General features: G+C 36.3%; 1 long non-coding RNA gene across 1 annotated transcript; it reads left to right on the top strand.

Moving 5' to 3' along the window:
* The first annotated feature begins 6479 nt into the window (after window positions 1-6479).
* Window positions 6480-7484, top strand: LOC148872455 (uncharacterized). Its single transcript, XR_016107089.1, has 3 exons — window positions 6480-6560; window positions 6709-6861; window positions 7000-7484. It is a non-coding gene; the product is annotated as an uncharacterized LOC148872455 (long non-coding RNA).
* Window positions 7485-14456: the final 6972 nt, after the last annotated feature.

Raw genomic sequence — 14456 nt, 5'->3', positions numbered from 1 at the left:
CCAGAGGTTGGGATTTCTCAAAAGAAAAGAAAATTTAGAATTAATCAGTACATCTTGGATCGTATTCTCTTTGAATGTGATTTGCTGGGTACATACCCTCAAATTCCTCAAGTGTCTATCACTTGTAATTAGCAATGAAGAAAGAATTGGTTAAGTCTACTCCCTAGAATTCACCTCCAACCCTAAAATTTGTTTATTTTCTTCTATTGTTTTACATTCTTTTTTATTTTTCTGTTTTATGTGTTTTCTAAAAAACCATCAAGGTAATTTCAATCAATTGCGCGAGCACTTAATGTTAGGCATCTATGTGCATCAGTATCTTGTAGGGTTCTTTGAGTGACAAAAGACTCTTTATCAACCCTGACCTTACTGCAGCATCGGCTACCAAATTAATTAACCTTCATGGAGCACTACCCAAAGAAGGCGGCCAAACCAAAGCATAGCAACTTTAATATCTCATACACACAAAAAGAACTTCCTGCCGAAAGCTATCAACGTGCTGTCATGCTATGTCATGCCGGCCCATAGGTTTTGAACCCCTGGCCCAACACTGTATGAATCTCTGTGCCGGGTCTGACATGGTGCATTTGTCATTGTGCCATATCAAGCTGTGCCAAGCCATACCAGGACACGGGCAACTTGATTCGATTTACACCTCTAACTATCATGCAATCATAAACCCCTTTTGGAAGTCTATTGGCCCGTCACAAAACTTCGATTCAATAAATAAGAAAGAAGCCCGCTGTAACATACATGACCCCAAGTGTTATTTCGTTGCTCCAAATAAGAACTCAGTTTGGGGAAATCGAATTAACCAATTAACAATTCAAAATACTCCCAATCTGTTGACCAATTAAAAGTTTTCTCTTATGTAAGCAAGGATTTATACATACATACATATAAGCATACCTAATTATGCATAGAGAATGTTTTTTTTTTCAATAAGGCAATTAGTCAAAACAAAAATTGCATTAAAAGGAGAAAGAGATATACAAAAAGTAACAGCCAACAATAAAAAATTAAAGCGGACGCTCAAAGCTATACAAATAAAATAGAAAAGACCACCTACCTGAGCTTAAGAACCAGGAAAAAACCTACTGAGCCATCACAATAGGACCGACAGAAGAAAACCATCCAAGAACCACAACTCACCCAACAAGGGTCCCAAGAGTAGACAAAACCAGCTATACTCATTTACAGGAGTGAGTATTTGATTTATTAAATTGATTAAAATTGAACCAATAAATAGAATTTTTTAATCAAATTTGTAAAATGAAAAATCGAACAAATTGAATTGAGGAAAAATCAACATAATCAAAAATGAAATTTTCGTTTCGGTCTTTTGGCTATTTTGGTTAACAATGTTTCAATTCTGAAAACCAAAACCAAAATTTCTAAAAAATGAATTAATTGAACTGAAATAATTGCAAATTACCATAACTTTTTTTGAAGTTTCTGACTGTTGTTTAAATACCCCCTGAAGTTTGATAATTTCAATCACATCCCTTGAACTTTATGACAGTTGCAAGTAGACCCTCTCTGTTCGAATCTTCTAAGAAAAGATATAAAAATGTCTGAAATACCATGCAGTTATTATTGGGGCTGGTTCCTACAGAAAAAACAATTCATACTTTATAAGAAAAAGAAAAAGAATTTACAAGTGCAACTTTTCCTGTGTGTGGTTGATACAAAGGATAAATTTGAAAAATAAAACAATTTTGAAAAAGAAATCGAAAAAACTTAGGGTGGTGATTAATATAAAGAAAAAGTTTGTAAATAAACATTTTGGTCAAAAGTAACTATCATGATGTACCAGGCCACTATGCGGGCGTGCCAACATGCCATGCTAGGCCATGGGTCATGCTATCATAGCCCACATTCTCGTGCCATGCCATGCTAGCTTATGTGCCTTAAAACCCGAGCCTAGCATGACCTAGGGATATGGGTCAGGCCGTGACATGGCCCGGTTGCTACAATGACCAGGCTTGCTTAGCACAATCCATATCGTGCTGGGTCATACTAGCCCACGGGTGGCACAGCCCACTTTAATTGGTATTTGCCACAGATGAATATTTGGGAAGCTAAGTGTTACTACCACTAGGGTACAATCTGTAATTTACCCACGTATAAATGATCCATAGGATATGTGACACTATACCATATACCACACATGTCAATTTGGCATGCACATGTGGCATCAAAGTCCAAACACAACCCCACCTACGGAAAGAAAATAAAATTTAAGTTAAAGTGAATTAATCTTGCCAAACAAGAAAAGAAAAAGTAGGGCTGAAACGGATTGGATCGGATTCGGCAATGGGTATATTTGATCCGATCCAATGAGAAATCTGAATGATCCGATTACGGTAACAATCCATAGGATTTTCAAGAACATGATTCGAATTCAGAATTGGATACCTTATCAGATATCCAATTCAAATCCGATCTGATTAGAATTGTAATAAAAAATTTTGTGATATAATATGAATACTATATATATATATATATATGTAGGGCTGCAAGTCGGTCTAGGTTAGGTCAGGTTGGGACCAACCCTAGCTTAACCCTAAGTTCTAAACCCCAACCCTAACCCTAATCCAACCCGATATATCTAACCCTAACCCTAACTAAGTTCCTTCAACCCTAAACCAACCCAACCCAAAATTCAGCTTGGGTTGGCTCGGGTTGGGCCCAACCCAACCTTCTTCCCATTTCTTAAAATCTTGTAGAACTTGTCAATCGCATATTTTAACTCAAATTTCACTACATATATTGATCTATGTTTTATTAGTGTTTGTTTGTTGATGTTTTCATTAGTTCTTTTAGTAAAAAAAAAAAAAACAGAAAAGTAAGCATTTGAAATGACTAGTTTATTATGAGTTATGACTTATAGGTAGCAAAGGGCTGAGAGGAGAAGAAGAATAAAATATGTTATTAGGGTTTTAGTCTTTTGGATTGGGATTAAGTTAAGTGATTATCTTTAAGACATGATAGTATGTGATGGGGCTAAACAACTATTATGCATCTAAGCAAATCTGTGTATGGTATATCATATATAATATATGTATTTATATATGACATGTATTATAGAGTTCGGTTCAGGTTGCTCAAGGGGTCAACCCTAATTCAACTCAAAGTAAAGTTGGGTTCATGAATTTCAACCCTAGCCCTAACCCGAACATCAGCCTGGCTCAACTCAACCTGACTTCTAAGTTGCAGCCTTATATATGTGTTGTATGGGATAAAATTCTAAAACACAATACTGTATTTGGTTTGATAAAAGAAAGAGAGAAATAGAAATTTGAAGTAAAGGTCATAAGAATTTTATGAAAGTCTTAACCTCCATTTTCTGTTTTTCTCTTATTTCCTATCAAACCAAACATATCTAAAGGCTTATATAGCGAAAAGCAATGGATAAAACAAAAATTATTATTAAAATACATATAATCCTCCAACACCTAGTCCCATAGTACCGGTAGATTTCATCTCGGTATTCCAACTCTCTATTTTACTTCAAACAGTTCAACAGTAAGAAAAAATAGATTGGAAACCTTCAAAAAATAATTTAATATCACACACATAGAAACCAACCCTTCCGGAAGAAGAAAACCCTACCTGGAGGGAAATCTCTCTCCTCCCCACGCCTCCCAACAGAGAGAAAAGTGAACCGATCACTCAAAAAACATAATAAAATTTGGACTCACATAACTACTATGGTCCCCAGCTCCTATCTAATAACTAACATAAAACATCTACTCAGAAAATATCATAAAACTAATTGATCTTCAACAGTTTTCAATAGTTATTGGAATAATATTTTTTGAAAAATGTATTAATTTTAAAAAGTATTAAATTTTTTGAAAAATTTAATAACTTATATTTTATTGTCCATTAAAAGTTAATCACAATTCATTTTCTTTTATTTTCAAATATAAATTAATCAATAATTTTCTAAAAATGTTATACTTTATCAAGAATTTTATGAAAGTGAAATAGTTTATCTTTTTTTTTTCAACAATTTTCTAAAAATGTAATAAAATTTTGACAACTGAATTATTGATATTTTATTTTTCAATATAAATTAATGAATAAATTAGTCAAAAAATTAATTATGTTTTAATTTTTGGTAAATTATTAATTTGTCATAATTAATCAATATTAATTTACAGAAATCATTTTTTGTTAAATTGATAAAATTAATAATTTTCAATAAATTGTCATAATTAACCAATATTAATTTACCAAAATTAATCTTTTTGGTAAATTACAATTTTTTATTAATTAAATTTTTGTTAAATTAATTTTACAGAATTACCGAAACTAATCTACAAACTTTAGTTACCAAATTTACCTAGAATAGTATTTCTAAATTAGTTACGAAACTGAAAAAAAAGAGCTTACCACGATTAATTACAAACCTATAAAAATTAATTTTTCCAAATTCACCAATATTAATTTTGTAAATTAACAAAATTGTATTATATTAGTTTTCTCTAAGATTACCAAAATTAATAAAATAATGGTTTTACAAAACTATCAAATTTATTGATAATAAGATCTTGAACGCCTTCCCCTTCCATTACTTCTAACTTGGTCAAAGAACACCGATCATTAAGGACCAAAGTTTGAACCTTTCAGTTCAGGTGTGTTTGGTTTGTTATAGAGTTCCGTTTTCTTAGCATCTATCCATTGCAAAGAATCAACAAATTATCTCTCTCTCTCTCTCTCTCTCTCTCTCCTCAATCGACGCATCAAGCCTTAAGGCCCTTAACACCAAAGGTAGGGAACCTTTGAAATTTCTCACAACGATTCCACTCTCATCTTTCATGTCCATTCATCGTAGGTAAGGCCAAAAGCTCTAGGTCCATCCTATCTTTCTTTACCAACTAAATTCTATTGTTCTACTATTACTATTTTTCCTTTATGTATGAATTGCAAATTCTATAATGTATTATTTTAATGTGCTTTTGCTATTATTCTAAACTAATATATTGTTTGCAACTCTGTCTAGACTTTTTTGTTCATAAAGCTAAATTTAGATGATTCATGTCATGAATATGAAGCAATTACTCTTCTTGATGCACTTTAAGTTATATTTGGTTTGATAGGTAATAAGAAGGAAACAAAAAGCTGAGAGACATCATAGACATTCAATCACTAGAGAGGGAGAGAAAAAAAGCCGATGCAAATAAATATTTTATGGATTTTTAATAATAAATTTGTCATTCTCAATATAGATCTTTCTTCCCATCCTCACACAGACACCATCATCATGGCACCACACAAAAATCTATCTATGTATCTATTCCAAAATTTATGATAGCTGAAAGACAAGGTATTGAATATGCTTCGACCAATCAAATTGTCCCCTTTAACATTAATCTACATGAGACTCCAAAATCCTCATTGTAATTTTAATATTTATTTTATTTTATTATTTTAATTCCCTAAATAACGATACCATCTCATTGAATCACTCGTAAAACCTGGCCCTTTCCTAAAATTTCTCTTATACTATCTCTTCCACATATTTTTTTTCTAAAGCATCTCTTAAATATTATCTTACATCCCCAATGGACTATCTAACCTCTCTCTCTCTCTCAATCTCTTTCCACTAGGGATTCGAGCTAACCCAAGTCGAATATCTGGCTATTCGAGCTCAGCTCAGTCATAAATTATCAGGCTCAAGCTTGGTTCGAACTAGTGACTTGAGCTCGAGCTTGGCTCGAGTCAAAAGGTAGGAAGTTCAAGCTCGAGCTCGGTTGCCTTTGATTGTAAAGCCGAGGTGTTGATATGAGCTGCCAAGCCGAGGTCTCCCTCAACTGATGAGGTACCGAGCCGAGGTCTCCCTTAGTTGTCGAGGTACCAAGCCGAGGACTCCCTTAGTTTCCGAGGTACCGAGCTGAGGTCTCCCATAGTAGCTGAGGTGCCGAGCCGAGGTCTCTCCTTCAGTAGCTGAGCTGAGGTGACACCTTATGTACACGTACTCGACTAGGCTCACGAGCCTTACGAGCCGAGCTATATTAAGCTCGAGCTCGGCTCGATTAGCAAACAAGCCCATATGGTAGGCTCGAATTCAGCTTGAAGCTCAGTTTAGACCGAGCCGAGCCAATCTTTTCATGAGCCAAGCTCGAACAGCTCGTGAACAGCTCGGCTCGTGGCCACCCCTACTTTCCACCTTCCCATTATAGTGTATAATTTAAACTTTAAAAATTTAAATAAGATAAATCAAATATATCTTATATGCTAATAAGAAAAAGTAGATAATAAAATAAGATAAATCATAAAAGCAAAGTAATAAAAGTTAGTAATTGATTATAAAATCTTATTATAATTAAAACGGCTTGCCATCCCAACATTCATTAATAATTTGTAGTTTGCGTTGACGTTTTCTGCTTCTATTTCAGGCCTCAAAAGGTTTAACAAGTTGGAGGAAATACATTTAGATTACAACAATTTTAACACAACGATTATACAGTATATTGGCTTGCTTGCACCGGTAATTAAGAAATTGTATCTCGGTGGAAATCCATTGATGAGTGGATCAATTACCAGTGAAGGTATGTTAATTGTAGATTCATTAATATATAATTGCTTGGAGATAGTTCAGTCTTATGCAACTTTGGATTTACATTAATGATATATATGCAAACCTCCTCCACTAATATTTTCTAAATTAATATTTTTCATTTTTTTTTTGCTTTATAGAGTTTGATACTTGGAGAAATTTGGAGCTATTAGATTTAACTTATTGTACGCTCAACAACAAATTTCTCGAGAACATGGGGGGAATGATTTCTCTCAAGTTCTTATCAATTGCTTCAGCTATTGGACTCAATGTCACTTAACTACCACATAAAGGTAAGTTAATTATTGGCAAACCAAAAATCTTTTGATCTATTTTGTGTCATTTCTTATGCTCTCTCTAAATAATACACGGTTAGTTATATACAGAATCATTATTTAATTTACACATATATGCTTTGAATCACCATGCAGGGTTGTGCAAACTAAGGAACCTTCAGGAGTTGGATCTTAGTGGCAACGATTTCGTGGGTAGTCTCAACCATTGTTTAGGAAACCTCACATCCCTTCGCGCATTGGATCTTTCTTACAATCAATTTGAAGGAAGCTTTGACACATCATTCATTGTTGGACTCACTTCTCTTGAATACCTTTAATCCCTTCCAAGGTTCATTTTCATTTTATTCATTCGCTAACCTTTCCAAACTTGACTCATTTGAATGTGAAGATAACGGGCTAATAGTTGAAGCCGACGACTATCCAACTTGGGTTCCATCCTTTCAATTGAAGTCTCTTGCCTTATCAGGCTTCACATTCAAAAATGGTGCATTTCCGAGTTTCCTCTACTACCAACATGAGTTGAGAGTAGTTCAACTCTCTAGCAACGATTTAAGGGGGGAATTTCCCATTTGGTTGCTATAAAACAATACCCAACTAGGCGGCTTAAATCTAATGAACAACTCCTTGACAGGCCCTCTTGTTCTTTCTCCTCATCCTTGTGTAAATTTGTCTGTTTTGATCCTTTCTAACAATAACTTCTCTGGTTCAATCCCAACAAATATCGGTGTCATCTTTTCAAATTTAGAAGTCTTAAAGCTATCACAAAATTGTTTTGAAGGAAAAATTCCCCCATCAATCAGTAATATGAAATCTTTACAGATTCTAGATCTTTCCAATAATAATTTATCAGGCCAAATTCCAGAGCATTTGGTCACGGGGTGCTACAACTTAGTGTTTCTTAAGTTATCGTGCAATAATTTGTATGGAAAAGTACTTCCTACAATTACAAACCTAACTTGGTTGGAGTTGTTATACTTGGATCACAATCTCTTTGGCGGAAATCTTCCAGATACCTTGTTGCATGGTTCCCAGCAAGTGTCTGAATTAGATATCAGTCATAACAACATATCTGGTCCACTACCTAGATGGTTGGAAAATTTATCAAGTCTTGAGTCTCTTGTTATGCATAATAATCATCTTGAAGGATCAATTCCAAGTGAGTTTTGTAAACTACATCGGCTCAGATATTTGGATCTCTCTGAAAACGATATTCAGGGCTCGATTCCTTCTTGCTTTAGCTCACAATATTTGGAACATGTGCATCTTCAGAAAAATATGTTGGAAGGACCAATGACAAATGCATTCTCAAACAACACTTTCTTGGTGACATTGGACATTAGGGATAGCCACTTAAATGGTGGAATTTCAGAATGGATTGGTGGGCTTTCATCTCTAAATGCCCTGCTTTTGAAAGGGATTCAATTTGAAGGTCAAATTCCAGTTCAATTGTGCGAGTTGAAAAATCTCAACATAATGGACTTCTCTCACAACTTTCTCTTAGGTTGGATACCTTCTTGCTTAAATAACATCACATTTAAAGGAGAATCAAACTCAAATGGAAGAAATTCAGAAGTTGAGCTTACTAGATTCGGATATGCTGAGTTATATTCATATAAAAGTATGTTTTTTGGATATAAAAATGATTTGGGTGGTGAATACATCACGGTGGAACTAGAAGTGTTCCGGTACGAAAGGATCAAAATTCCGGTACGAAACTTACAAGGGTGTTGATCTTGAGCTCATGTCTGGAATTGATCTCTCTTACAACAAATTAGTAGACAATATCCCATCTGAAATTGGAGATTTAAGTGATATTCGTGCATTGAACCTGTCACACAACTATTTAAATGGGCAAATCCCACCAAGCTTTTCAAATCTGAGAAAAATAGAGAGTTTGGACCTTTCCTACAACAATTTGACGGGAATGATCCCTCCTCAGATGATTGAGTTAAACTCTTTGTCGAATTTCAATGTGGCTCATAACAACCTATCCGGAAGGACTCCAGAGAGAAAATGACAATTTGCAACATTCGGGGAATCTAGCTATGAGGGCAACCCTCTTCATTGTGGAGAACCCTTAAAGAAGAATAATTGCACAAACAGTTCCAAGGCATCACCATCTATGCAAACAGTTCCTGATGGCATGGACATGGACATGGACACCTTTGTTATAAGCTTTATAGCTTCTTATATAACAGTGTTGTTGGGTTTGGTGGCAGTCTTCTACATAAACCCCTATTGGGACGAGTTTGGGTTTATCTAATTGATGTTTGTATTACCTCTACTTACTACTTTGTTACAGACAATATCCACAAATTTTAACTTAGTGTTGTTTTGATAATATTTTAGCTTTTTAAATATATAGATTACCGATCACTTATTCTTCCAACTCAAGTCTCATAGTTCGACAAATTGTTATCTTTTTCTTATTAATTAACAATTGTATATGATGAAGTGGTACCAAAATACTCTTGAGAAATACATTTCTCCTACTTCATCCTTGTAGATTCATTTATTTTCTTTTCTTTTTTTTTTTGAGAAAGTATTATTTCATTGCTCCAAATAAGAATTCAGTTTGGTGAAATGGAATTAACTAGAGGTCGGGATTTCTCAAAAGAAAAGAAAATTCAGAATTCATCAGTACATCTCGGATCGTATTATCTTTGAATGTGATTTGCTGGGTACATACCCTCAAATTCCTCAAGTCTCTATCGATTATAATTACCAATTAAGAAAGAATTGGTTAAGTCTACTCCCTAGAATTCCCCTCCAACACTAAAATTTGTTGATTTTCTTTTATTGTTTCACATTCTTTTTTATTTTTCTGTTTTATGTGTTTTCTGAAAAACCAAGGTAATTTCAATCACTTGTGAGCACTTAATGTTGGGCATCTCTGTGCATCAGTTTCCTGTAGGGTTCTTGTAGTGACAAAAGACTCTTTATCAACCTCGACCTTGCTGTAGTATCGGCTACCAAATTAATTAACCTTCATGGAGCACTACCCAAAGGAGGCGGCCAAACTAGAGCATAGCAACTTTAATATCCCTTACACACAAAAAGAACTTTCAAGGCATTTGGAAGTCTATTGCCCCGCCAACAAAACTTTGACCCCAAGTGTTATTTCGTTGCCCCAAATAATAATTCAGTTCGGTGAAATGGATTTAACCAATTAAGAATTCAAAAATACTCCCATCCGTATTTATCTTCCAATAGCCAAAATTCGGAAGCTGCTACACAAAGGGGGAATCGGCATTAACATCAGTCTTAATTTGAACAATCTGTTGACCAATTAAAAGCTTTCCCTTATGACTCAATTTTTTTTGACAGATAATATTTTAATAAATGAAAGAATAATAAAAGTAAGTTTTAACCAATTAAAAGAAAATGAAATCATGTCATTTAGTCTAATATATGAAATGATTGTTGAAATAGATGCCTCTATATTTCTTGAATTCTATAACCAGATGAAAGTATTTCTTCATCAATCTCATCTGCAATTACACGCCTCTGGGATCAATATTTAGGAGGTTAAATCCATTTACAACTTTTCTATTTAGTGGAGAAAATGCATAAAAGAAAGCACTTTTCCAATTATTATTTTGCACTTATATTTACACAAAGATCACTAGAGAGATGCATGCTCAGCAAACCCCTCTGAAATCTCATTAATTATAAACGCCAAAATACTTTGAAAAAAGAAAAATTACATAAAAAATCAAACTCAATAAAAATTCTGAATACAGTAGACTTAACCAAAAGACAAAAGATAGCAAAACAGAAGAAATTATGAATGAAACCACTTGGCATTGCCATGTGATTGATAACTTTGTCATCGTAAGAAGTGCAAATACAAATATGCATGGTACATGAAAATATAAAGTTGGTTTAATTTTGTATTAATAGATTTTGCATTCTTAGAAAATGGTTTTGATTGTGATTAGTGCACAAACACGGATCACTTTTGTTTTACATTGATCAATTTTGAGTGCAATGTTTGCATCTAATTTAGGTTGCAAACCTTCCCCCATTTTGAATGCAAATATGTCTTAGAATTCATAATTATTATCATTTTCAATGTACAAATGTATTCTTATCAAATGCCTTCAAAAATTGAACTAGATCACAATCTTGTTTTGATTCAGGTTGGGCCACAGATAACCTACCTATGGGTGACATTGCCAGCTAGTTAAAAGGCTTTGAGTGTGGAATCAATAAGATTTAGGATCAAGAAATATGGAGATTTCACCACCAATTAATACAAGGGTCCATAAATTATAATTATGTGTAATACATATTTGAAAGATTACCTAGTAGCAAGGATTAAAATATCAATACGGTATGCCAATACGGGGCATATTGTATCTGTATCATGTTATACCGGCACAGAATATGCTACGATTGGAAAGATACACTATCATATCAGTGTGTATTGTGCAGCATGATATAGTCTGATATGGAAGAAAATTGACCCTTAGTTTGAAAACAAGCCAAATTCAATATAAAAAAGTGCTACTAGCGTAATTCAAACCTAAGACCCCAACTCGCCTAATGCCTAAAAACGATGCATCTTTAACCACTTAGCCAACTTTTATTCCATGCCATTAAATGGAATACATTAACTTTTATTACATAATATCTACATAAAATCCCAACAACCATCATACACTTATCTTCAACAACTCCAATTACAAATTAAAAAGAATAAACCAATGGAATAAATAATCTATCAAATCCACATTTATATCAAAAATTTGATTTTTAATTTAAAAAAATTTAAAAATATTAATAATAGAATAATTATTTTAAGGACTTTTTGCAAAAGAAATTGACCAAGTTTGGTTGATTGACAATTTCAGTTACATTTAGAAATAATAGCAAATTGAGTGAGTGGGAGAAAACATGAAGTTTTTAGGACAATATTACCCTTTTGTTAAAAACAGAATCCACCAAACCCAAAAAGCATTCATGTTCCATTCGTCTTCTCCAAGTTCGAATTTGACTCCATCCATTTAGTTGGAAGCTTCTCCAAGTTCAAATTCTATTCCATCCATTCAAACGACAGCTAACTAAAGGCATTGACTCTAGCCATTCAAACAATTTCAGATTGGGAAGCATCGACTCCATCTGGCTGGGAAGCATCAAATCGATCGATTCAAATTACGGTTGGCTGGAAAGCATCGACTCCATCCATTCAAACGACTTCAGATTGGGAAGCGTCAACTCCATTTGGCTGGGAAGCATCAATTCCATTGATTCAAACTATGGATGGCTAGGAAGACAGATGCCATTGAGCTCGTCAGGAAATGTGACAAATGGCAGAAGCATGCCAACATTTACCATCAGCCTGCTACCGACCTCAAGTATCTCACCAGCCCGTGGCCCTTCGCACAACGGGGCATTGACATACTTGGACCGTTTCCACCAGCGACAGGCCAAAGGAAGTTCCTAGTGGTAGCAGTGGATTACTTCACCAAGTGGGTGGAAGCCAAACCCCTTATAACGATCACAGCCCAGAATGTCCAAAACTTCTTTTGGAAGAACATTGTGTGCCACTTCGGGTTACCCCGGGTACTGATTTCTGACAACGGCAAGCAGTTCGAGGACATCAAATTCTAGAACTGGTGCCAAGACATGGGGATCCGACAGAATTTCACTTCAGTTGCACACCCTCAAGAAAACGGTCAAGCAGAAGTCACAAATAGAGCCATCCTCCATGGAATGAAGGCATGATTGGACCGAGCTAAATGATTGTGGGCAGACGAGCTACCCAGTGTTCTATGGGCTTACCGAACTACGAAAAAGACCACCACAGGAGAAACCCTCTTCAACCTCACCTATGACACCGAGGCAGTTATCCCCGTAGAGATTGAAGTGCCTATGCTGCGACTGGAAGCATACAGTGACCAGACGAACGAAGATGAGCTGCGTACCAAGCTTGACCTACTCGGTGAAATAAGGGACCTCGTGTACATCAGGACCACAACATACCAGCAGAGAGTAGCTCGGTACTATAATGCCAGGGTCAAGAAGCGAAACCTCCGCGTCGGCGACCTGGTCCTTCGTAATGTTATGGTACCTGAGCCCGGCGCTGGCAAGCTCGGGTCTAACTAGGAAGGACCTTACCGAGTGAAGCGAGTGCTCGGAGAAGGAACGTACGACCTCAAGACCCTCGAAGGAAAACAAGTACCTCAGGCATGGAAATTTGTCAACCTAAGACAATACTATCTGTAACAATCGAGTAGGCCACGAGCCACTACCCGAGCCTAAGGGCCAAAATGCCGAGCTGACATGGTCTTGGTGCTATAAAACCCTGTCGCCTCTTCAGCATAGAAGAACTATAAGAGAACGGATTATAAGACGCTCCTCTAGCCTAAGGGCTAAAACGCCGAGCTAATGAAAGACCTCGGCACCACATAAGACTTAGCCGCCCCATCGGCATAGGCTAAGTACTTGCAATGCCTAAGGCGCAGGCAGTTCATCCACGAACCTTGTGACATGTGGCCCACCCCGGCATGCAACTAGTTGAACCCGCTTAGGACAACTGAAGTCAACTTAACCCGGGTAAAGACAGGTCGGGAATGTACCCTACTATGTCACTCACCTCGGTGTACATAAGGCTACCCCTACTAAGTATTGGAGTACAGTTCAGGATCACGGCAGTTGAGGAACCCTCACTTCGGGTAATTAGTCTGATAGCCTAACAGTTCAGAACAAAGCAACCACTTTGGCAAGTAAAAGAAAAAATTTGCACAAGTGTTTAGCAAAGTAAATTTTTTTTTTTATTATGAAAATTTCATTACAAAAGTTTTGTTACAAGAAAGAGAAAGAGAGAAGACTAAGCTTGTAAATACAGGGACCAAGCTATTTTGGAAGCTCGTTGTCTTTGCCAGATACCTCCTTGGGGGTAGTAACCGGGCCAGCATCCTCTACTTCATCGTCAGCGCCTTCATCCTCGGAGTCTGGGTCATCCTTCGACTAACGCACAATGTTATCGATGATCCGAGAAGTAGTGATGGCACTCGTATTGAGCTCGGGGTAGAGGTGCCTGATTAACCACCAATTGAGCTTGAAGCCCCTGCGGTAGGCCTCGGTCATCACGTCATCAAACCTCGAAGATTTGGCATAGTCAATGACGGCTTGAACTTTGGTCTCCTTGAGGGCATCCTCGAAGATCGCCGTCTTCTCCTTAATGTCTTCCTGGAGGTCCTCCACCTCGTGCTCCAGCTTCCCTTTGGCTTCTTTAAGGCCCTGCACCTTGAGCTTCAGAGCATCCTATTCTACCTTAAGGGTGTCCACCTCGAGCCTCAAGACCTCTTGGCCGACCTTGTCCCGTTCAGTTCGGCCCTCAATCTATCCTTATCTCGAGCCAACTCGCTCTTCTCTGCTAGAAGCACCTCGATGAAGTTCTTTTGAGCCAAGGCGTCACTTTCCAAGTGATGGACTTGCCTGCGAATGGCCCTTAGTACTGTATGGGCTGCATGGGATGACTTCTTAGCCTCTAGAGCCCGCCTCAGGTGCCGATCTGATTGAAGGGTCAAGGCACATACGGAAGAGTTCACCTGCAAAAGGGAAACCAAAAAAAAAAAAAAGGC

The sequence above is a fragment of the Nelumbo lutea genome, chromosome 2 (assembly GCF_056320005.1).
Source record: "Nelumbo lutea isolate HS-2025 chromosome 2, American lotus-T2T, whole genome shotgun sequence".
Taxonomy (NCBI): domain Eukaryota; kingdom Viridiplantae; phylum Streptophyta; class Magnoliopsida; order Proteales; family Nelumbonaceae; genus Nelumbo; species Nelumbo lutea.
Note: the sequence above shows the minus strand (reverse complement) of the source record. Positions and strands in the feature narration are given on the sequence as shown.